The following is a 27,141-nucleotide window of genomic DNA, read 5'->3' on the forward strand; positions in this document are numbered from 1 at the left end:
GAAGTTTAATTTTCTTCTAACTCCTTTGTTTTGACTACTAGGAGGAGTAGTAGTGGTTGAATGCATCAAAAGCTTAGGTGTATTGCGAGCAGTGGCGGCTTGAAGTTGAGATCTTGCCTTGTTTAATTCACCCTTATCTACCGCATTAATCCAAGCCTTGTAAAAGGAAGATAATGTAATACTTGTAGTAGGATTTTGTATCACCCACCTTGGAATACTTGACCAATATTCCATCCAACGAGCAATCCTTTCGGGTTTAAAAGTCACATCTTTAGGGGCATCACAATCTTGCGGAGGAATATATTGCCTCATCCCGTATTGTCTCATCACCCTAAAAGGAAAAATATATGTAGTTCTAGATATCCCTAAAAGCCTAATGTAAGGGAAACTGAGAATCTTAGGAACTCCATGACAGAAAAACAACGTCCATTCCACTTCATTCTTATGCTTATAAAGGATTTGACGTCCAGGGAATGTCTTTACTCCATTAGCTTTAAGGTTTTGAGGCTGATCAACAATTTACAAACGCTCCATGAGCCAAATCTGAAAAAAAAGAAAGAAAAAATTGGTTTGCAATTTTTTACACAAGCAGGTGGCGCGTACAACTAACGTAGTTACGCGCACCCTCCGCGCGCAACTCAAAAGATTGCGCTTGTCCTGCCAGCACAAATTCTTGACTTGCGCTGATAAACGCCAAAAAAAACGTACGTGTAATAGGAGTGGACTTCCCGTGAAACCGTTTTCATTAGGATCTCCTCTAAGGCCATTCAAGCACAGAACGGTTTCCGCAAAAACCAAAGGAGCGGGTGAATGACATCCCTCTATTTGCTCTATTATGGACACCATTGAATAATCTCCGTATTCTTTGCCTGTCCTAAATAAAAAATTAACAAAAAGACAATAACATAAAGCAAGAATTTTAAAGCGTTGTTTAGTCATGTCTTCACGAGGGGCGACGAAGTGTTCAATAAATGGAATTAAATTCACGCCTTCTTCAGTTCCTATGTTGGTCATATCATTGTCAGATAAACCAAAAAATCTTTGGAATATAGGTTTGGGATCCGACAAGGTAGGCGAATAAGTCACAGGGAGAGTGTTTGTAGGGAAACCTAGCAAGGCCTCGAACTCACTATGAAGGGGGAAAATTTCATCCCCTCTAAACAAGAAAAGATGGTGGTTAGAGTCCCAATGGTTGACTGCGGCATGAAGAAAATCAAAGTTAACCACTAATTGCATATAATTCAATAAAGGGTCCAAGTGGTAAATTTTTAAAATTAGTTTGTCCTCGGTTGAAAGGGAAGTGACCTATTGCTTCAAACGTTGTTCAAAGGTCTTCACCATTGTTCAAAAACAGAGGGAGAGAATAAGATTTTTGAGGGATTAATTCTTTTTATTTTCTTATGTTACTAAGCGAATGAATGCGAGATGATCAAAATCCTACACAAAACCATGTTTAAATAGACCCAAGAGGGGCAAATTTTTGATAAATTCGGCTCAAATGAAAATTTACTAACAGGTGGCGCGCGCAACTCTTGAGTTGCGCGTGACACCCTCGCGCAACAGAAATACACGCGCGCGACAGTCGTGCGCAACTCACGCGACTTCTCTGACGTGGCATGTAAGTTGGGTTAATTTCCTTATTTTGGCTCATATAATGACGGAATCTTCACGAGATCTTCAGACGAATCATACGCTTGCCTTCTAACACTTTGTGTCCCTTTTCTTGCCTACTTTCTCATTTTCTTTTTATTTTCTTTTATTATTGTAGGGAATAATTTCAAGCTTTAATCCCACTAGCTTGAACCCCACTGTGATCATACACTAAAGTACGGTGGCGTCCAAAAGGGAAGAAGATAGAGCAAAAGAGTCGCCAACAAGTTTTTTAGGAACTTGTAAACCGTTCATAGGATGAAGGTTACACCCCTTAACGATCCAAGAGATCGTCAACTCCATAAGGTCTATTACCAAATAAGGGTTCGGGGATGAAGGAACAAAACCAACCTAAAAGAGATTGATCCTGCCCTAATAATAGGCCTCTACTTTATTCTGATCGTATTCATGTGCGCTTTTTAATTAACATGCAATCATTAGGATTAACCCTAAACCTGTTTATCTATGTTGGTTGAATATTAATGCACAAATAAACTATTATTGGCGATCACTTGAATTGTAATCAAATTAACCCTAAACAAGATTATTAATTATCTTATTAAGCGTGATTACAAGTACCAATTCCCTTTAAACCTGCAATAAAAGTGATCAAGCAATAAAGAATAAATATCAAGCAACATAATAAATAATAATAAATAATCAATCATTAGAATAAACATGAATAATAATAATATTCATAATCATCATAAATTATAACAATTATAATCATAATCATGTTCATGTTAATATTAAAGCATAATAATAATTGCAAGATCCTAGGCATGATACTAACGAGATTAATAACAAACCCTAGCATGTCACTAAGCAATAAAAATCAAATCTTTAACCCTAACATGATACTAACAATCATAAATATTAGGAAGAACATAGGAAGCATCGTAACAATCATATTTAATATTAAAGTTACCCTAGACATGATACCAAAAATATCATAGTAACAATATAAACAATTAAAGCACTTACGTGGATGCCTCGTATCTCTTTCTAATAACAAAAAACACACTTTAGTAACTTCAAGGAAAAAATTAAATCAAAACAATAAAATAAAATAATTGAAGGAGAGATTAGGGACCAAACCCTCAGAAATTAAACCTTTTACGTCTAGGGCGAAGGCAACTTCGAATACGGCTAGGTGTTTCTAGATCTTGTGAATGCGGAATTTTGTATTTGAGAAAAGGCTAGTTTAGAAAAAGAGAGAGAGAGTAATCAAGAAAATCTTGATGAGAGTTGGTAAATGATAGATGTAGATGATGAATGAAAACGGAGTTTTTAATACGATATTTATAGAGAAAATTAGCCAAAAAGATAAAATAAACAAAACAGAGTCAGACGCACAGAAAACAGAGCTGGCGCCACCCTTGGCTAACTGGCGCCAGGCACCAACACTAGCGCCAGGCGTCAATGGCTAGCGCCAGGCGCCAGGCCTGGTTCCAGGCGCCAAGGGCTAGGGTTAGGCGCCAAGCTTATTTCCAACGCGTTTTCGAAAATCAGATAAGTTTACCGTACTGGAGGATAAAATCATATAATTTCCTCGAAAATGCTATTTGATTTTAATTAAAACTCTGAAAAGTCAAAAGTCAATTTATCAATGCTAATTGAATTAGGAATGAAAAGAACCTTCTAGAAGATTCTTAAAGACTAAAACCGTTCCTAATTACATTAGTAATGATAAATCATATTAGGCCCTCCCCCAGATCATTGGGCCGCATATAAGGCTCAAACCGGGCCCAATTTAGTAAATTGGCCATAATTTCCTCAATATTCATCGGAATTGGGTTTATAATATATCGTTGGAAAGCTCTTGTCAATCCCCATCCAACTACACTACTATTGGACCCGTATCATGGACCAAACAAACTGGATTGGCTGTTTTCTTAAAAATAAGTTTTCAAAAACAGAGAGAAGAGAAAAGAAATTAAAAACTATCTGCAACACTAGACTTTTCACACCTTCACTTCATTTTATTATGATTCGACGTGAAAGGTACTCATCACTGGGTTTTGTTTTGGGGAGACACAAATGGGTGTCTACAGAAGCCCCCACTTTGACTGAGTTTGGAGAAACGGAAGTTTCAAAAACAAAAGTCAAAGTATCGATAGGGACGGAGAATGATTCAAAACGTTCTGCGATCCTAAACCAATCTTGTAACGCCGATACCTGCAAACTAACGTTAGTTAAACAGATAAAAGAGTTAAGAAACGCGTATCTTGCACCGTCGAGCACACGTCTTTGAAAGTAACCGATTTGTTGTCGCTTTACTGTTGTTTTAATGACCTCCTTCAAGCTAGAGAATGCCATCCCGCTTGAAAACTGCTACGCTCGTAACTGCTTCCAATATAGAAGACTGCTTCACCTGAAACGATCCTCATCCGTATTGATAATATTCCACGTCCAAGGGAATACGATCGAAGATTGTTTCACTTGAAACAATCCTCAGTTGTTTGTGACAACTCTCCAAAATCCGGGGAACGCCACCTTGCTGTTTTGATGTTCACTCGTCTCTGAACAAAGAGCTTCTTTTTGATATGTTCACGCGTCTCTGAAAAAAAAGCTTCTTTTGATATGACTCCAATTTCCGCTGTGATAGTCTTCGAAAAGATCACTACTTTTTAATCTTTAATGCTTGCTATGCTAGTACGTCGGCGCTTTGCTGCTTGTGAACCAGTGTGTCGGCAATCCTCTTTTATTTGGGAATAGCTGCAAACACAACTCTTGTATGATGTATGACAATCCGATTTAGGGAAAGTTGTCAATGCCACGTAACAATTTATCCTTGGAAATTTGCCAACGCTATGCGACAATCCTTTTGGGAAAATATTGCCACTATTGACAATCCGCATCTTGGAACATTTGCAAAAAAGAGTCGACCGACAATCCTTTTCGGGAAAATTTGCCACTTACTGAAATGAATGACAATCCACGTTGAGGAATTTTGCCGAAATTTATGATGAGTAGAGACCTAAGACAATCCTTTGGGAAATTTTGCCATAGGGAACTGGGTGTATGACAATCCAATCTCGGAAAACTTGCCAATGATGCATGAATGTATGACAATCTGAACTTGGAAAAACTTGCCAAACAAAGAAGGAGCACGACAATCCACGCTTGGAATCTTTGCCAGAGATGACAATCCAATCTTAAAACAATTGTCGTTGAAGAAGATGCACGACAATCCATTTTTGGAAATATTGTCAATTGGGGATGACAATCCAATTTTCGGAAAACTTTGTCGTTTAATAAGAATGCGCGGCAATCCATATTTGGAAATATTGTCATTTAAATGCTTGCTTTTGAACCGATCGTAATGAGCCAGTGTTTTAGGCGCTTAAGCTAAGTGAGACAATTTTTTGTCAGGTCAATCACTTACTACGATTGTAATTGAGCCAACTAATAATCATAACAAATTGCTTATAGGGGCTAACTGGCGTACCAAGGAACCCAAAATTGCTGCATGAGGTCGAAATCACCTTTCTGAGAGGCTTCGAGCTCTGTCGTTGTTGAGATATTTCTAGCGCCAGGAATTGGAGTAGGGTCTTCCCTATTCTGCTGCACCTGTATTTATTTTGACTATAGAACTTTGCCAATCTTCTTAATTATCTTAAGGTTGACCTCAGGTTTAATGTTGCTTGACTCATTGACTCGACACGACTCAAGGTATAAACTTGACTCGATATGATTGACTGACTCGAGGTTGACTCGACTCAAACTTTTTCACTCATGTGTTAGACTCAAATCAAGGTGATGTGACATGACATGACTCAATGTGTACATGACTCGTGTGTGCATTGTATTGTGATCGTGCAACTCAAAAATGCAAAAAAAGCAAAAAAACAAAAAATTTCCGTCATTTTTGTGGAGGGTACCGACTTTCTCCCGAAAAAGAAAGACGTGAAAAAAGAATCGAAAGTTTTGAAGGTGCATGTTGAATGAGCTTAGTAAAATGTTGTTTGATACTATCTCTCAAGGTGCAAGGATTAATCCATCCTAGGCTATCTCAATGGTTGACTCAATAATGAAAGTATTTGGGTAAATTAGGCACGGAGGCTAAGTACTTCATACTTCGTGGTAATGACAATTATGAGTGATGTAACAAGGCATGTTTCATCGTTATGTTAAGATTTCTTGACAAAGGGTTCCTAAGGGAAGTATATTTGGTCATGTATCTGTGCAGTATGTGAAAGTGACACTAAAGTTAGGCCGTAAAGGCTAAGTGTGCGGAAAAATATATTGAAAAGAGTCAAATGGTGGTGACTCTTAGGCTAATGATGTAGGGATCAAGCCCCCAAGTCTAGCTCTAAGTGAAAAGGGATGAGCATAGGAAATCCCTTGATATGATCATGGTGTAAGTGCGTGAATGTGAATATGAATGCATGTTTATTACGGCTACACCTCGATGTGAGGTTGCCTACGTATCCGTTAGGAATCAGGAATGAAAATCAGATAAGTTTACCGTACTGGAGGATAAAATCATATAATTTCCTCGAAAATGCTATTTGATTTTAATTAAAACTCTGAAAAGTCAAAAGTGAATTTATCAATGCTTATTGAATTAGGAATGAAAAGAACCTTCTAGAAGATTCTAGAAGACTAGAATCATTCCTAATTACATTAGGAATGATAAATCATATTAGGCCCTCCCCAAGATCATTGGGCCGCATATAACGCTCAAACCGGGCCCAGTTTAGTAAATTGGCCATAATTTCCTCAATATTCATCGGAATTGGGCTTATAATATATCGTTGGAAAGCTCTTGTCAAACCCCATCCAACTACACTACTATTGGACCCGTATCACGGACCAACAAAACTGGATTTGCTGTTTTCTTAAAAATAAGTTTTCAGAAACAGAGAGAAGAGAAAAGAAATTAAAAACTATCTACAACACTAGACTTTCCACACCTTCACTTCATTCGATTATGATTCGACGTGAAAGGTACTAATCAATGGGTTTGGTTTTGGGGAGACACAAATGGGTGTCTACAATTATTTTCTTATTTTCTTTTTTCCATTGTTTTCCTACTTTCTTTGTCTTTTTATTATTTTTTTTATTTTTCCTACTTCTTTATTTTCTTTTTTGTTTTCTTATTTTGTTTTTCTTTTTTCTTATTTTTTCCTTTTTGAGTTTATTTTTTTGAGGGGGGTAAGTCGGGAACCTTTTCCCTTCCTCGAAAATTTTTCGCATTAATGTACACATGGAAACAAAAAAAATAATAATAATAATAATAATAATAATAATAATAATAATAATAATAATAATAATAATAATAATAATAATGACATATATACAAATGTGTCATATATACAAAAAATATACAAAAATAATATATAAATAAGAATCCTAAAAAAAATATAATAAATGTGTACAAGAGGAATCAGGGTGCTCGGCGACTGCAAAACGATTGCTGAACATTCTGCAAAATCCAAAACGAAGATTAATATATGAAATGTAATAACTTCGTTGTAAAGAAAAAAAAGGAAGAAATAAAACTTACCGTGACCATCCGATGATCACGGCATGATAAAGTCACGAGGGCTTTCCGATAAGCAGCTCGAAAAGCGCACAAAGTCCTCACCATGCCGTTCATGGTCTCCCGCGGAACATGTTCCAAAAATACAAGGACAGTTAGTAAACAAAGGTATATGAAACGAAAAAGAAATAAATAGAAATATTTAAGTACATATACATAAAAGGCATACCGACTCAACCATCTCAGGTACGAATGGTATCCCCTCGTCATCCTCGGCTGCTGGGAGGGTCTCACGAATTACCGATCCGACAACATCGCTATACGTGATCTCCGCTGTAGGAGACACCCAACTACTGCACCTAGCTCGACACGCTAAAAATAAATGTGACAAAAAACGATAAAAGGGTCAATATTCTGAAAAATAAATAGAAATACGAAAAAAGGGAGTTAGAAAACTAACCTTAACAAAGGCCGGAAAAGGAGTCAGCTTGGATGTTGAAAAAGCCGGATAAGAAGCATCCGATAGCACCAGCTGCTCTGCTAGATAACCAAGGATCGCCTAAGCTCGATCCTTGGTAGATAGTAGGTCCGGACGCAGCATCCGGATCGGGGGATTCGCAGAAACCAAAGGCTTCTCGGTCAAAAGCTGTCAGAGAACACGCTGACAAGAGAATAATCGTGTCGTCAATTGTCTATCCAATACAATTAATACAACATAAACAAACCTAAATCGAGTATAAGGTAAGCATAGGGGTCGAACCACAGAGAACGGATAAACACCACCAAATGTTATCGACAATTAAGCTAGTCCGGAATAGGAGATAAATAAAATAAAGTCTAAAGATGCTAAAACAAGAAATAAAACATTAAGGGAAATGGTTTAGGTATAGCATTCACTTGAACATGAACAAAGGCATAGAAATTGAATTAATTATGAACTAAACATGCATGAATATCGAAGTAAAGGGGTCCAATCTAGCCGCCTTCCGGGGTCAATTGGCTTCTCCTAACATAGCCTCTATATTTCCACATTAGAACCATATACTAGGAGGTACTATTAAATAACAATCGATAGTAATGAACCTCAACTAAGTCAACTTCCGTTACATGTTAGCAAAGACTCATCTTTGATCAACTAACAACGTGCACTTGCAAGAAGACCAAAGAATATCAAGCATGCAAAGACTTTAATCACCATTAACATAACCCCAACATTATAAGCATGAACAATTAGCAACTACACCATCCCCACACCCTTGGCTAGGTGACTACTCAAAAATCATATTGAAAACAATATCAATCATCAAATCAATAAGCATCAACATGATTAATAAGCAAAGAAGAAAAATCAAAGCAAATAAGCAAAATACAAAACAAAGGTAAAAAGAAAGAGTAAGAGATTGCTCATTAATTGAAGATGAAGGTCTATAAAGGATTGAACAAGCTCCTTCTTCAAAATCCACACTTTCTAATCCAAGTTCATCAATTAAGAAAACCACACTTTATCTCTCTACCAATGAAGACTAATCCTAACCTAAACCTAGAGAGAGAAGCTCTCCTAAAACTAATTAGAGAGTAGAATAGATAGTTATTGAATTCTTCCTCCCCTTCTAATTACCCCAAAAATGGGTATATATACTAAGCTAGGAAAAATAGAAAAAGAAAATAAAATAAAATAAATTTAAAAGGAAAAGTAAAAATAAGAAATAAAAATAAAAATAAAAATAAAGAAAGAAAGAAAGGTGAAACAAAGAAAATGGGAAAATAAAATGAAAATTAGAAAAAAGAAAGTTAAAAGAAAAAGAAAAACAGAAAATAAAAATAAAAAAACAAAACAAAACAAATTCCTCCACGAAAGTCAGACCCCCAATTCTCCTCCTTTCAAAATGAAGCTTCTTTAAACTCCATTGAAGCGCATCTTCATCACCACCGTTCATCAACCATCATCATCAAATCGAGGCCATTCGATCTTCATTAAATATCATGTGCAAAGCTCGTGAAGTGGTTCGGTCGAACCATGGGTTGGTGCGGCCGAACTACTGGGTTGGTTCGGTCGAACCATGGGTGTGTTCGACCACACCTCTTCGAATAACAAAACCTCCAAAGTCTCTGACTCGTACTTCGACCGAACCCTATGCGGTTTGCCCGAACTTGATTGAAATCAAAATTTACTCTGATATTTGCTTAATTGAGGGGCCGAATTGCTTAATTGTTGCCGGTGGTGCAGGTGCGGCTGATTGCTGGTTTAGGTGCGTGAGAATGGTGGTGCGGCTGTGACGGGGTGTTGGTGAAGGGCTGATGTGGTGATTTTGGTAATAGGTTGTTGCCAGGGGAGTTGGTTGGACGGTGGAACAGGGGAGGTTCTAGGTGGTTAGGTGGTTGTTGGTGCGAATTGGAGCAAGGGAAATGGAGGTGAGTGGTGGTCCTTGGTGTGCGCTGTTGCGGCTGCTGTTGGTGGAGGAAAATAGGAGGCTGCGGTTGTGGTGGTTGGTGAGATGAATTGGTGGTTGCGTGAGGGAGCAGGGGAAAGGTTGGTGGTTGTTAGCTGGTGGTTGGTGCTGGTGTGTGTGGTGTTTGCGGGGTTGCAGGCTGGAGGTATGGTTGTTGTTGGTTTGTGGGATCCTACACAACCAAATAAAAACAAGGGAGAATCGGGACAAAGATAAAATAAAAATAAATTGAAAAATAAACAAAGGACGAAATAAAACAAAACCACGACAAATAGAATAAAATAAATAAAATAAAATGAAATAGAAAATAAGAGACATAAAACTAAACTAAAAATAATTAAAACTACGCAAGCAAATAAAATAAAATAAAATACGAAAATAGACTAAAACTAATAAAATAAAGAAAATAAACTAAAATGCTCCAAAATTACATAAATAACTAGAAACTTTATTAAAGAGAAAACAAAAGAATAAAAGGAAAATAAGGGAAAATAAACACGAAAAAGACTCTAAAACTACTCCTTAGGAGTGACATAAATGTCACTCAAAAATTCCCCCAAGCTAAACCTTTGCTCGTCCTCGAGCAAAGCTGAGGTAAAAGAGAACAAGATGGAATTATTTAAAGCAAAAGAAACAAAAATAGAAACAAAGAGAAAGAATGTACACTAACTCATTGTCGTAGGAATCACGGATGCATTTAGCGTATGCATCAAGCCCTTTAAACCCCTATGTCGCCAAAGAGGACGAGTAAGCTCTCGTGAGGGTTTCCTAAGAGGTTTAACCCACAACTCTTGGCAACACATAACATTCAAGGCAAAGGTGAAATCAAGAAAACTCGAGTTTTAATATTTCAAACCAAACACAAACAATGGGCTAAATGCACAAGAATACAATCCTTTCTAGACATTAAAGGTAGCCAAGCAAAAGAATAGCTAAGGTTGATGCACACATAAAGCATGCAAAGGGTAGAGAACTTAGAGGGACTTACACTCCTCCTTATCTCCAACCAAACTCCCGTATCCTCACTAGTTTTGCATCCACTTTTAAGGTGATATCTCGAGATTCCTCGATGGAATCGAAAGAAATAATCTATGAAAAACATTTAGGCTACCCGACATCTTGGCATTGATAGCTCGCTCAATAGGCTTGGCTTGATTACCCTCCATCGGTAGTAACTAAACCTTACTAAGGTCAAAAGGTCTTAAAAGGGTTGAAACGTTTAGGCTAGGGTAAAGTGTGTGGAAATAAATTTGGAAATTGGTGGTAAACTTAGAAGTGAAGCAAGGTTGATCATTCCTCAATTCAAACTCAATAAACTACCAACTTTCAATCAAAAATTCTAGCAACTCCTCCCACAAGCTTATTCTTTTTCAACCAAACAACAAATATTTTTGTATTTTCTCAATATTTTCTTCTTTTTTTTTCATTTCTTTTTATTCTTTGCTCTCGCCTCTTTTAACTTTGAGCGGCTTTTTCTTTCATTTCCTTTATTTTCTTCTCATTTACTCAAACCATTTTACATAAAAAATATAATCACAAGTACCAAAATTTGAGTTTTTCACTTCTTTTTCATTCTTTTTCTTACTTTCATTAACCAAAAATACAAATCAAGTCCCAAGAATGCTTCACAAAAACTAATAAAGGTGAAAATAAAGCAAAGGTCCATTGGTTTGTAATGTGGTTATGCCAAAGAAGGGAAAATGGCTCAAATTGGGTTACTAAATGAGCAAATGCAAAAGAAAAATAAAAGAATAGAAAATAATAAAACAAAACAAAAATCCTAATTGCCTTCGTCTTCCCCTAGGTTGGTTCGGTCTCGATCTTAGGTAGATTAAGCCAAATTCTCGATATAAGCTAGCAATGCCAAGGATCCAAACGCCACACATGCAAGAAATGTAGAAGGCTAGAACAAAATAGACACATTCTCACAAAAATGACGGTAGTGGAGTAGCAAAAATCACCTTTGAAGCTTCAACTAGCTAGAGAGCGACAACCATCTTACCACAAACCAAGTGAGCTAAGGTCTCATAGCCCTTAAGTTCTTCTACCTTGGAAATGTTATATGTGTGAACCAACCTCGACATTCAAGTGCATGAAAACCTCTAACAACTAGCAAAGAGGGTATTCTAGGTGCTAAAGCCCAATTATGTCCAAGTTTAAAACAAAACATTTTGAAACTTGCCTTGAATGCCATGGCAAGACACTATACACACAAATATTTACAAAACAAACAATACTCAAGAGTGCATATACAATTGTGCAAGATGAAAGCATGATCAATCAAAGCTACAAATACCAAAAGTCAACTCAATAAGGCGCTCATAGCCATCCAAACATAGAAAACCAATCTCAATAATAGACTTTGGGAAGTATGAGAGAAATAAATCAAGCAATCATGAGACTATGGATTAAGAAACCACCAAGAGATATAGATAACCCACCCAAGCTAGCGAATAACTACTCCCCCAAGCTAGAATGGAGCATTGTCCTCAATGCTCGAAATAAAGGCACAAAGGGTGGGTGGGAGGGGAAGAAAAAAAACACATTCACACAACAAATCATATTCATTCAATCCAAACGCATATAAGAAAGCAAAGATGAGGGAAGAAGGAAAGAGTAAACCAAATGTGAGGTGGGTGTTGAAACCCGCAATTGAGCACATTGTCCACAATTTCATCTAATTCCTCGTCTTTATTGCTTTTCCAAATGCAAGCAATCGTTGGCGTGCTTCTTCTCAAGGAGCTCAATCCAAAATCCTTGCACATGAGTATATGCATCGAGTACCTATATACATAGACAAGAGAGTAAACAAAAATGAGAAACACAAAAGAAAGAAAAAGAAAGCAATAAACACGGGTTACTTCCCGAGAAAGGCTTGCTTAACGTCCAAGCATGACCAATCTAGTAAATAACCCGACAAAGAACGCAAAAGCTTGTCATTAGCACCGGCAAAAATATCAAGAAATAGAGCATACGCGATGCTCATATGATAAGCAAACATAAAGTATAAGGAGACTTTATGCTTGAGAGAAGGGAGAAAAGAAAAAGTAAAAGAATCAAAAGAACAATCAAGAAAAAAAGAAGAAAAAGAAAAATCCTCACAAAAATATTTTTGGTTGGCATTATAACTCTTTTCCTCATCAACAATGAAAGAGTTTGGGGCTTCGGAAGCATGAATAGGAAGAGGATCCCTAAGAGGTTCTTTGAGAAAAGAAGGGAGGAACATAGGATAGTAGGAGATATGGTTAAACCTTTGGGAAAAAGGTGTATGAGAAAGGGAAAAAGGGGTAGCTAATCCCTCATCACAAGATCTCACATCACTAATGAGGGAATGAAAATCAATCATGGAATCCTCAAATGAAGAACCCTCATGTTCTACATCTCCCTCAAGCTCAAAAACTCCAAATGATTCAATCTCAACCTCCTTTTCACAACCTTGAACAACATCTTACTTAAATTTCTTAAGGCCTACCATCTCAAAATCAAGAGTGAATGGGGGCAAATTTCTCTCAAACTCATCTCTTTCTAATGAAGCCTTATCAATGAACTCACTCATAAGGTTATGGGCTACCGTTTGAAACTCAAGAAATATTTGGGCCATAATCTCAAATGAGTCCAAATCATCATGGATAGATGAGTCAAAAGCTTGCTCATTGGAATTATCTAGGGGACTATGGGGCACACCTTTAGAATTCATGCAAAAATCAGATGCAATATGAGAAAGAAAATTAAGCTATAGAGGGAGGGGAGTTGAAATCATGCATTACATGGTCACTATGGGGAGCATCAAGCACATCATGGGAATTCATATTAGACAAATCATGAAAATTAGAATCAATATTAAAAGCATGAGAATCCCGAACATAAGTCTCATAATTGGCCCTCTCCCAATCATAATTATCCCTAGCTAACCATGAATAGAAATCCCAAGCTTCATCCGAAGACATGTCTTTAAATTTACCATTTAACATATTATCAACTTGTAGACACCCATTTGTGTCTCCCCAAAACCAAACCCAGTGATGAGTACCTTTCATGTCGAATCATAATCGAATGAAGCGAAAGTGTGGAAAGTCTTCCAACGATATGGGTCCAATAGTCGTGTAGTTGGATAGGGCTTGCAAAAACCCTTCCAACGATATATTATAAGCCCAATTCCGATGAATATTGAGGAAATTATGGTCAATTTACTTAACTGGGCCCGGTTTGAGCTTTATATACGGCCCAATGATCTAGGGGAGGGCCTAATATGATTTATCATTCCTAATGCAATTAGGAATGGTTTTAGTCTTCTAGATTCTTCTAGAAGGTTCTTTTCATTCCTAATTCAATTAGCATTGATAAATTGACTTTTGTTGACTTTTCAGAGTTTTAATCAAAATCAAATAGCATTTTCGAAGAAATTTTATGATTTTATCCTCCAGTACGGTAAACTTATCGGATTTTCGAAAATGCGTTGGTATGAGGCTTGGCGCCTAACCCCAGGCCTGGCGCCTAGCGCTAGCCATTGGCGCCTGGCGCTAGTGCTGGTGCCTGGCGCCAGCTAGCCAGGGTTGGCGCCAGCTCTGTTTTCTGAGCGTAATACTCTGTTTTGTTTATTTTATCTTTTTGGCTAATTTTCTCTATAAATTTCGTATTAAAAACTCCGTTTTCATTCATCAACAATCAGTTTTCATTCGCAAATCATTAATTCTTTAGCATTCTCTAAATCATTCATCTATCTCATTCTATCCTTTCTAAACTTTGTGTTTTAATACAAAATTCCGCATTCGCAAGATCTAGAAACACCTAGCCATATTCGAAGTTGCCTTCGCCCTAGACGTGAAAAGTTTAATTTCTGAGGGTTTGGTTCCAAATCTCTCTTTCAATTATGTAATTTAATTGTTTTGATTATTGTTTTCCTTGAAGTTACTAACGTGTGTATTTTGTTATTAGAAAGAGGTACAAGGCATCAAAGTAAGTACTTTATTGATTTATTGATACTGTGATGTAGATATCATGTTTATATTATTATTATGATATTCCTAGTATCATGTCTAGGGTAATTTTAATATTAAATATGATTGTTGTGATGCTTCCTATGTTCTTCCTAATATTTATTCATGTTAGTATCATGTTAGGGGTAAAGATTTGATTTTTATTTCTTAGTGACATGCTAGGGTTTGTTATTAATCTTGTTAGTATCATGCCTAGGATCTTGCTTTTATTATGCTTTAATATTAACATGAACAAGATTATGATTATTATTGTTGCTTGATATTTATTTTTATTGCTTGATCACGCCTTTTGTTGCATGTTAAAGGGAATTTTGTACTTGTAATCACGCTTAATAAGATATTTAATAATCTTGTTAGGGCTAATATGATTATAATTCAAGTGATCGCCAATTATAGCTTGTTTGTGCATTAAATTCAACCAACATAGATAAACAGGTTTAGGGTTAATCCTATTGATTGCATGTTAATTAAAAAGCGCACATGAATACGATCAGAATAAAGTAGAGGCCTATTATTAGGGCAGGTTCAATCTCTTTTAGGTTGGATTTGTACCATCATCCCCGAACCCTTATTTGGTTCTAGACCTTATGGAGTTAAACGATCTCTTGGATCGTTAAGGGGTGTAACCTTCATCCGATGAACGGTTTACAAGTTCCTAAAAACTTGTTGGCGACTCTTTTTCTCTATCTTCTTCCCTTTTGGACGCCACTGTACTTTAGTGTATGATCACAGTGGGGTTCAAGCTAGTGGGATTAAGGCTTGAAATTATTCCCTACAGTTTTTGGCGACTCCACTGGGGAGGATTTCTATTTTAATTACTTAATTTGTTTTGGCAATGATTTAGAATGAGTGGATGAGACTCGAAAAGTTCTAAGTATTTCATGTGCGTAATTTTGATTTACATTTTTGTCATATAGATAAAAAAAGATCTCATTGGAAAGACCATCCGTAATGAGTTAAAAACATAGGATTTTACACGTAGGAAATTTGAGGAATGTCTTTCACAACTAGGACCGAAATAACACCGCGCGAAACTGGAAAATTTTATCGAGCACAGAAAGCTTCTGAGGCATGTGGGATGTAGCGTCAGGGGCTAGCGCTTGGCGCCAGTGTTTTAGTTGTAGCGCCAGACGCCACTATTGGCGCCAGGCGCTACAGTTAAAATCTGGCGCCAGTCTCTGTTTGCTGGCGCCAATTTCCCCCAATACCGAGCCAGAAATATGCGTTCTAATTTCGACCGGTTTTTCGTATTGTTTGCTCGATCCTACTTCCTGAATGAATTTTTTCTCACTTTTCTAAAACTCATATGTGTTCTACATATGGACATAACCCTCTGGGAATATATGCTCCATCTACCCGATTGAACGCTCCGTGCAACAAAGGGTACATCCGAGATGTTGAATTCACCAAACCATGGAAGCGAGTTTTTTTCTAAAACTCGCAGTGTCCCATCCACTCGCGCCAACCCTTCACGGTTAGGCTTCCGCGCGGTGCATCCGGACAATTAACCATGGACTCTCTTTGACTAAACCATATCCCGAACTTTAGAGAACTAGACCATGGTTAGGTTGCGAACGCATTGCATCATATTGTGCCTACTTGACTAATTGTGCATCATTTGTTGTGCATATATTTGTTTCTCTTAATCGTTTGTTGACTTGTGTTGAGACTAAATAAATTAATGACTTAAAAAACTTTGCCTAATTAATTAATTAATTATTTAATTTGAGTCGATAAAGCCTAATATTTTAATCGGAATTGACCTAGTACGACTTTAGGCATACCCAGTTGACTAATAACACTGAAAACAATCCCAGACCAAAGCTCCACTATTGGCGCTAAGGTCTGAGCTGTAGCGCCACACCATGGAGTGTAGCGTCTAACGACAGTTCTGTCGCCTAGCGCCAAGCTCCACAGTGTGACGCTAGTCCTGTTGCTTGGCCGACAGTTCGGATTATTTGTCGAGTCATCACCTAAGGTCTAATTAATCAGTTTTATGTTTAATTCGGTTAATTTTGTGTCAATAATATTTAATTGAATCAATGATCAAGTTTAGGCACTAAGTCCCATGGTCTTACACAAGAGTCCAAGCATGTCACTTACACTCAACGCACACACCAATACACATACTTTGACCATGATTAAGAGAGTCTTGTGTGCGCGTTTTTCCGTCATTTTTTTTAGGGGGGTAAGTCAGATATTTATCCTCCAATATAAAAATAATAATACTTAGTTCCCTAAAAATATGTACATTATTTTTTCCAAAAATACGCACCCTTTTTTCTTTTTTCCCTTAAAATAAACCATAAAGTCAAGTTGATTCGAGCCAAGTAATTAAAACGCAAAATGGTTTAATTTACAGGGCGTGGTCAAGAAAGGAAGGACGATTAATCATAGATAACCTCTTCGTACAAGTCCAACTTTTCAACAAACCTATAGCTTGCAAGAGGAAATCTAGGGTTATAATGGCAACTCAAGAAGAAGTCAATGATCTTAAGAACCAACTGGCTACTGTGACCGAGACACTGAAGCTTCTCGCACTTAGGATCGATGATCCCGTGAAGCAACAACAAATGGACCTCATGCAAGAGAGTTTAAGCAAGTTGTCTAGCGACTACAAGTTTCAAGAGCTTATATGACAAGGGGTCTCGGTGGACAAAGATCTTCTTCCGCATAAGTTCAACGCCAACGACATCCCAAAATTCAGAGTAATTGACAACCCATACTTTCATTTAAGAGCATTCGAAACAATAATGAGTATCAAGGGTATCGATAAGAAGGTCTTCCCTTCTCTGTTCTCACTATCTCTCGAGACCGTTTGCCAACAATGGTTCTTTTCTCTCAAGAAAGAAAAGACCTCTACCTGGGAGTCTATAGCAAACGCTTTCGTAGATAGGTATAAGTGCAACATTCAAGTCGAGACTGACCATAGAGAACTTGAAATCCTCAAACAGAAAGAGAATGAAGGCTTCACCTCTTTCTTTAACAAGTGGAGAGAAACCTCAGCTAAAATGATTGAGGTGCCAAGCGAAAAAGAGTCTGTGAGACTGTTTATCAAGAATCTCCAAGAAAAATATTCCAAGCATCTTAAATATCAAAATAATCTCCATACCTTTAAGGCTGTTTATGACATTGGGATCAATATTGAAGATGACTTGGCTAAGTCAAAAGCTGCCAACAATAACTCCAACAGTGGCTGGAAAGGAAAGAAGAATGACAATCCTTCTTCTTCCAAAACCGCCCACTCAAATAATGTTAGCACCTTTAATTTAGGAGAAGTTCTTGCCATGAACAATCAAGGACTTAAGAAACCATTTAGGAGGAACTTCACTCCTATTAGCATGAGTTATGACACCGCATTTGATCGATTAAATGCAAAAGGTCTTATAACTCCCATTGGACCATTTGGGGACCCACCAGTTGAGAAGAGGTCGGTTAACTAGAGCCCCAATGCACACTGCAAGTATCACAAAGGTAGGGGCCATTCCACTAAAAGCTGTTGGAAGCTTAAGGAAGCTATCCAAGATCTAATCGACAATAACAAACTGCCGTTGCCCCCTGCCAGTAAGAAGCCAAGCATCGAAAATGCACCTCTAGCTGATACCCTAGCTATCTCCGATGAGGAAAACGAGATTGACCCCTCATCTCTCATTAAACCTGTTGAAGAAATCAATGCCATAAAAAAGAAGAGGAGATCTTTTTCGATGTCAAAGATAGCCTTCCAGAACCGGCGAATAAGGAAGATATACAATTGCTCACACTGTCTATGAGGGAGGCATCGCAACTACTACATGAAGCTCTCAAAGTTATGAACAAACTCCATAAGAAATATGATGAGCTTCCACATCCAAAAGAAGAATTTAAAAGAGAATTCAAACCAGTGAGAATGACTTATGAGGCAAAGCACTTTCCCTTACAAGTCACTGAAAAACCCAAGAAGAGCAATAGAATCTACACTCCAATTGGGATCCCATATGCGCAAATGTTCGAAATGCTCTCCTAGAGTGGCGAGGTCAAACCTCTCGAACCGAGACCATTTGAGTCATTAAAAAGGACAGATAGATATTACTGCCAGTATCATCAATCAGGGGGTCACACTACAGAAAACTGTTTCAAATTCAAGGATTTGGTACAGAAAATGATTGATGAAAAGAAAATAGTCCAAGTTCAACAAGAAGAGGATACAACCATTAATGGAGTTTGGGACAGTGATGAAGAAGATGTCTATCTAAAGGACATAGTAGGACCTTCACCTTCTGTGTCATACACCACAGATGACATTTGGGCTGGCGAAGATTCATCGATAGACGTCCTCACAAGATCCAGGAGAATGCAACCTCCCGTTTCAACACAACCCATACCAACCGTACAACAAGTTCCCATACCCATCATCGAAGACAATGACATTGTTAAACAGTTTAAGAAGACAAAAGTTGAGATGAATGTGTGGAAACTTCTGGCAACATCTCGAGAGCATAGGTTGGCTGTAATGAATGCCTTGGATAAAATCGGGATAGATTCTGACACTACTCCTGAGGGACTAGCCAACTTCCTCACAAGTGACCTTCCTAGTCCGATTAATTTGATCACCATTTCTGACAAAGATTTACCCCCAGAAGGTGACAAACATTACAAGGCATTAAACCTCACGGTAGTCTGCAAAAGGATGAATGTTCCCATGACTCATGTAGACAATGGATCGGCTATCAATGTCTGTCCACTTAGAACTGCGAGGATGCTCGGCATAAGGGATGAAGACTTAACTCCATCCACACAAGGAATAAGAGCCTACGATAATACTCGCCGTCAAGCTCTTGGCAAGATTACCCTAAATGTAACGGCAGGAGCAATAGAACATGCTTCATTCAATTTATTGTTGGGACGCCCTTGGCTTCATGATCTAAAAGCCGTCCCTTCATCTCTCCACCAACAAATGAAAGCTATAGTTGGAGGAATTCCAATCACCATCGATGCTTCGCCTATGAGAATAAAATCCATAGACAATCCAATCATTAATGTGGAGCACGACGAAGATGATGAAGACCTATGGGGCTTTAACGATGAAGTCTCCTTAATCCAGGAGGATGAAAGGACATCTCTTTTCCATGACCCCCATTCCAACATGACCGTCAACGCCATGCTGAAGAAACAAGGACACTTTCCTGGGATGACTTTAGGAAAGAAGAAAGGAATAGCAAAACCGCTGGAGTCGCCTGTCCTCCCTAAATTAGATACTTTCGGACTTGGTTTTGAACCGACTCGGAAAGATCTCAAGCGAGCCCAGGACAAGTTGAAAGCACGTAGGGACACTCGCATTCAAAAGAAAGCAATTCCAATGTATCAGTACCCTCTTACGCTTAACGGTCAGTTCATAAAAGAAGGAGAGGACTATCCACGTCATTAATTTCCCGAGCCATTTGTTGTAAACGGCATACGACAACCGGGATTCGAGATTTTCTTGGATTGCTACTTCACTGATGAAATCCCAACTTCCGTCCACAAGGAGAAAGCACCCTCATGCTTTGACTTTAACGTCATGGGATTACTGTTTGGGCGAGAAAAGAATGAGCCAACTTATAAAGAGGATAACTCCTCGCTCATTCAAACAGTCCTACAAAGTGAAACCTTCGATCCCTCAAAGCTAATTACTCCAGCTGAAGGATCACTACAGGGATGGCGTAAGACTATCAAAGTGACTACTCCAAGCGGAAGGAAGATATCAATCACGATAGGGCAAGGACCGATGTTTGAAGAGTCGTCTAAGTCAGAGTCTGAGTCTGAGTCTTTCCCTTTAGAGTCTTCTAAGTCTTTAGTAGTAACACCTCCCCCTCCTATTTCTTCTCCTAGGATAGTTAGTGATCCAGTCCCTGAGGACATATCACTCTTTGATAAAATGATCTCATAGTATAATAATATTTCTCATTCTCCTTACTTCTTGTGTTCCTCCCTAACCCAAGATGACGAGCATTATTTAGCTAACGATGAAAAAGACAAAGAAATTATTAAAGCAATGGAAACACTCGAAAAGAAAACACCGGTAATTGAAGAAACTGAAACAGTTGATATCTCGAATGATTCAACTCATGAAAGAGAAGTTAAAATCGGACTAACATTGAATAAACAAGAAAGAACCGATTTAGTTAACTTACTTAAAGAATTTATCGATGTATTTTCTTGGTCATATGAAGATATGCCAAGCATTAATAGAGAGATAGCTCAACACACTATACCACTAATTCCAGGAATGAAACCTGTAAAACAAAAGTTACGTCGAATGAAACCCGACGTAGCACTTAAAATAAAAGAAGAAGTTCAAAAACAAATTACTACATGTTTCATCAAGGTATCCAAATACCCCGAATGGGTCGCCAACGTCGTCCCAGTTCCAAAGAAAGACGGAAGGGTAAGGATGTGTGTCGACTATCGAGATCTAAATAAGGCAAGTCCTAAGGACGACTTCCCTTTGCCACACATCGATATTCTGGTAGATAACACGGTAAATCACGCGCTTCTCTCGTTCATGGATGGATACGCAGGGTACAATCAGATTCTCATGGCAGAAGAAGACATGGAGAAAACAACCTTTATAACACCATGAGGCACTTACTGCTACACGGTAATGCCATTCGGGTTGAAAAACGCGGGTGCTACTTACCAACGTGCAACATTTGCCTTACTCCATGACATGATGCAGAAAGAAGTCGGGGTATATGTCGACGACATGATTGTAAAATCAAAAGACCGTCCAGGCTAGCAAGTAACCTTAAGGAAATTTTTCGAAAGGTTAAGAAAATATAACATGAGGTTGAATCCATCAAAATGTGCTTTTGGAGTCACCTCAGGCAAGCTTTTGGGATACGTCATAAGCTCTAGAGGAATAGAGGTAGACCCAACCAAGATTAAAGCAATCATGTCAATGCCGCCGCCCAAGACTGAGAAACAGATTCGAGGATTTATTGGCCGGTTGCAATACATAAGTAGGTTCATATCAAAACTGACGACGATATGTGAACCAATCTTCAAGAAGCTCAAGAAGAATATACCAATAATATGGGATGACGAGTGTCAAAAAGCCTTTGAAAAGATCAAAGCCTATCTCGCAAACCCTCCCGTATTAGCGCCAGCACTTCCTGGAATACCTCTTAGGTTATATTTGACGGTTACCAAAGAGACAATGGGAGCCATGCTAGCACAAGAAGTAGATGGCAAAGAGAACGCAATCTATTACCTAAGTAAAAGGATGCTCGAATACGAAACACGCTATACACCACTCGAGAAGTTGTGCCTCGCCTTGGTGTGGGCCACAACTAAGTTAAGACATTACATGTTGGTGCATACTATTTTTGTAGTCTCCCGATTAGATCCACTCAAGTATCTGTTTAAGAAATCTACACTCAATGGACACAAATCAAGATGGATAGTCAATCTAGCCCAGTTTGATGTAAGGTTTATGCCACAAAAAGTTATTAAAGGATCCGTGGTGTCAGACTCTCTAGCAGATTTTCCAATAGAAGACTCGACGCCAATACAAGACAATGAATTTCCAGATGAAGACCTAATGGTTACTGAAGATGATACTTGGACCTTGTATTTCGACGGAGCCTCAAACCAAAAGGGATGCGGCGTGGGAGTACTACTAGTATCACCTAAAGAAGAGCACGTTCCAATTTCAATAAAGCTTGATTTCGACGTTACCAACAACGCTGCTGAATATGAAGCATGCGTGGTAGGCCTTGAAACAGCTTTGGCATTGGGAGTAAAGAAGTTAAGGATATTCGGAGACTCTTCTTTGATCATCAATCAGATATCTAAAAGGTGGAAAGTAAGGAGCAAAAGCCTAGCCCCTTAACAAACCTATCTGGAAACTCTTACCGATCAGACAGAGAAGGTAGAATACACATATTTACTTAGAGAAGAAAACCAATTTGCCGATGCTTTGGCAAGATTAGCCTCAATGGTTAGGATTCCCACGGAAATCGAGAAAATGCCTCTAACTATCGAAAAAAGGCACAAACCAGCATATATCCAAGCTATAGAAGACGACGACTTAGTCCAAGAAGAAGAAGAAGAAGAAGAAGAACCGTGGTACACGAACATACTCAATTATGTCACCAATGGAGAATACCCTGCTCATGCTGAACATACTCAAAACGAGCATTAAGACTTCTGGCTTCCCAATATGTACTCATACACAACGAGCTACATAAAAGGGTACCTAAAGGTCGAGCTCTCTTATGTGTAGTAAAGATGGATGCACAAAGAGTAATGAGAATAGTTCACGAAGGAATTTGTGGCACTCATGTAAACAGCAAAATGTTAGTCCAGAAAATAATGCGAGAAGGATATTATTGGACTACAATGAATAGGGATTGCCATCAATATGTAAAAAGATGCCCTAAGTGCCAAATTTATGCCAATTTACAACATGTCCCTCCATCTTTGCTCTACACCTACACATCGCCATGGCCATTCTCTACATGGGGAATTGACATAATTGGCAAAATCACTCCCCCAGGAACAGGAGGCCACAAATTTATCCTAGTAGTAATCGATTACTTTACAAAGTGGGTCGAAGCGCAATCATACGCTAAACTCACTGCAAAACATGTAGCACTCTTTATCAAAAGAAATATTATTTGTCGATATGGAGTCCCACATGAAATGATAAGTGACAATGGAACTCACTTTCAAGCCGAATGTGATGAATTGCTACAAAAATACGGCATTCAACATCATCATTCTTCCCCTTATAGACCTCAAGCAAACGGAGCAGTCGAGGCAGCTAATAAAAATCTAAAGACTATCATCGAGAAAATGACAGAAAATTATAAGAATTGGCCTAACAAGCTTCACTTCGCATTGTGGGGTTATCGCACGTCAATCCGTACATCAACAGGAAATACGCCATTTTCCTTGGTATATGGAATGGATGTCGTACAACCTGTCGAACTAGAAATACCATCTCTACGCATCGCGTTAGAAAGTAAACTCGATGTAGTTGAATGGACTAGGGCAAGATACGAAGAATTGATTCTACTCGACGAAAAACGACTAGAAGCTCTACATCACACTCAATGTTACCAAACTCGGATGGCTAGGCATTTTAATAAGAAGGTCAACACAAGAAATATCAAAGTAGGAGATTTGGTATTAAAATCACTAAGAAAAAATGTTTTAGACCCAAGGGGAAAATTTAGACCTAATTGGTCTGGACACTACATTGTCAAAACAATCCTGTCAGGAGGTGCAGCAAAACTAACTGATATGGATGGCAATGAATTCTCAAACATGACCAATCTTGACCAACTTAAGAAATACTACCCATAATTACTTGAGTAGGATACTCAAGAGAGCTACGTTCGGCCCGATTCCTTAAGAAAGGATACGTAGGCAACCCTTTACGGGTGCGGCCACTTTATTTTTGACATCTCCGCGTTCCAGAATTAATTAAAATTTCAACAGAAAATCGGCGAATTATTGGCGTCGCAGAACAGGGCCTGGTGCCAGCCATAAGTCATCAGCGCTAGCCGATGGAATTGGCGCCTGGCGCCAGACTTCAATGGAAGGCGCCAAATGCCAATGACCGACGCCAATTCGGGAATAAATTCTGGGTGAATTTCGGTGTTTTTCGGAAAATTTTTGACTTCTGTACTCGAAGAATTTCCGGGAAATTAATTTTTTTTTTCGGTTTTCATTGCTTTAATAAAATAAATTTAAAGTAAACAATTTAATTTAAAGCTGAAATTTCATTAATAAAATAAAATTACATTATTGATGGAATTTAAATAAAGCTGAAATTAATTAACTTTAAATAAAAATAACAATCTAAGTCTAATAAATCTAAAGCTAAGCAATGCTCTTAATCTTTCTTTTATTTTCTAGCTCTTTTCCAATTCTTGTCTGCTTCCTCCTCTTCATCCATAACTTTAGCTAGTAGGCATCCTTTAGAGGACCTACATTCAATTTTAGAATAGATAGTCTCCCCTTCAGCTAGCACTCCATGCTTCTTTTCCACCCAAGCTTTTTTGTCTGTGGTGTTAGCTTTTCTTTTTCCTTTGTCTTTGGTAGTATTTTTCTTCCTAAGCATTGTAGGTGTTTTGAATTCAATTCTTGCACCTAAGCGTTCTTTGACAGGAGTCACCCTGTCACCTAGACGATTCTTCACATCGGTCCTACCCTGATTAATCGAAGATTTCTTTAGCAACCACTTCTTTACATCATTAGGAAAAGAAGGAGGAACCTTTTGGGTAACCACTTCCCATAAAGGTCTAGCGCTCCAGTAAGCATCGAATCTATCTACTTCTTAAGATACAGGGTACTCATAGGGAGAACGAAGATCCCCGGAAGGAATATTCTGAAGCAAGCCGTATTGTCTTTTTACCCTGTAGGGATAATAATAAGTTACACGAGACAAGTTTGGAAGACGGCAGAAAGGTTGCTTGTTAACACCAACCATCCTTTCTATTTTCCACCATGGGATGACCCACTTGATAGCAAAATCACGTCATTCAAAGACTTTTCTCCACCCATGGCGCCCAATTTTTGGGATACGCTTTTTCCTTCTCACGAAGCAATTGGGAGTATATTTTTCAATATCGTCCGGAGGGCTAATTAATCCTAGCCTCTCCATTAGCCACATCTGTAAAAAAATGCAATGCAAATAAATTGTTATTACAATACAAAAATATATTTTTTGATTTCTGTAATTAAAAATATTATTTTTCTACCTGTAATAAATTTGGAGAGTCGCGAAGAGGCGCTTTTAGGTCCCTTTTCAATTCATCTAGACTAAGCATAGTCTCTCCAACTATTAATGGCATTGGATTTCTCCCTGATTCAATTTGTTCTAGTACAGTGGTTATAATTGATTGACCCTCATTATTTTTACCACTACTAAGAAAAAATTGGTTAAGCATGCAAAATATGAACGCCCTTCTTCTATATATATGAAAAGATTCAGAAAGAGGTTTATCAAAATAATGGCGTGCAAATTCTTTCAAATTAACTATGTTGCCATCTACTATTTTTGATAAATCTCTTTCCTTTATATTAAAAAAGCGTTCAAAATCCTTATAATAATATGCATCTACTCTAGGGATTGCTACAAGGTCTATCGCAGGGAAGCCTAAAATAGCACCAAATTCCTCTGGCAAAGGGCTAATCTCATCATACCCTATTCTAAAATAATGGGTATCAACATTCCGAAATTCTAAAGCGGTATGTATGAAGTCTAGGTCAAGATCTACCCCTTTGATGCCATAAATTCCCCTCAAGTGAAATAAATCTAAATCTTTTCTGTCTCTAGCATTAAGAGATCGACACCATTCATGAGTGTATTGGGTGAAGGTTTTGGTGACTAAAGACATGATTATTATTTTTTCTAAAGAAGAGAATTATTTTATTCGCTGGAATTATGAGAAGAATCGGCTGGGCAGGGGGCTATTTATACACAAATTGCGAAGAATTTTAATCAGAATGAAATACGGAGTCAGCGTCAATTGGCGTCAAAGCCCCGTGATTGGCGCCAACCGCCAGCGCTTGGCGCCACACGCTAAGTGTAGCGCGGGGCGCCACGCGCCTTAGTGCAGCGCCAGCTGGCACCAAGTTGCCAGATCAGCCGCGCGTGCTCAGTTTGCGTTTTTAATATTAAACTCGAGTCGGTTAATGACTTTATGGCTCCGTTTATTTTTCCTAAACATACTTTTTTATCTTTTTTCTTAATTAATTAAATACAGCTATTATTTTTAATTTATATTATTCCTTTTGGACTTTATTTTAAATTCCAAACACCCGACATGTTATTCCATTTTTTCCATTTTTTATTTTTTCTTTTTGGGGGAGAGAGTCGGATACCCTCCATCAATAATAAAAATGACGGAATTTTTGCGCAAAATTGTTGTCACACTTTTCTTGCACACACAAACATACACACAACAGTAAATAAATTCATAATAACATAAGTATACAAAATGTGTCGATAAATAATGAGTCTAAGGCAAAGTTCTAGTCAAAATAAAATATACACAGGAACAAGCTACGGCGCCGGAGGACGTAGGCCCATCATGTCATAAAATTGTGCCGTACGAGGAGTCACCTCTCCACCAGCTCCAGCTCTAGCTCCAGCTCCAGTCTCCGTAGGAGGAGGAAGACTCAATATAGGACCACTCTAGCTAGGATCAACCTGATGCTGAGGCCGCGGAGGCTGCTGCGATGACGAGCCTACCTCGTAAATCCCACCACCTCTGAAAGCCGAGGTAGCCTCTCCTACCGATGCAGTGTGACCACCCTCAGAAGAAGATCCCGAGCCCTCTGCGACGTCAGCTCGAGCAGCCTCAGAGCGACCGCCCCTACCCCATGATGAAGTGCGACGACGTCTTGAGCTAGACCTCGCTGGATCTCTCCGCTCCTCAGGTCTGGTGCGAGTTTGAGAAGCAATGGGCTAGCCCTGCAAAAAAGAATTAAATCAGAAACAAGGTGAAATTGAAGCAGCAATAATGGGTAAAGAAAGGTTACCTCTCGAGAGACATCATCCCGAAGGCAAGTGGCCGTGTTCCTC

This window comes from Chenopodium album, chromosome 5 (assembly GCF_948465745.1).
Source record: "Chenopodium album chromosome 5, dcCheAlbu1.1, whole genome shotgun sequence".
In the NCBI taxonomy this organism is placed as follows: Eukaryota; Viridiplantae; Streptophyta; class Magnoliopsida; order Caryophyllales; family Amaranthaceae; genus Chenopodium; species Chenopodium album.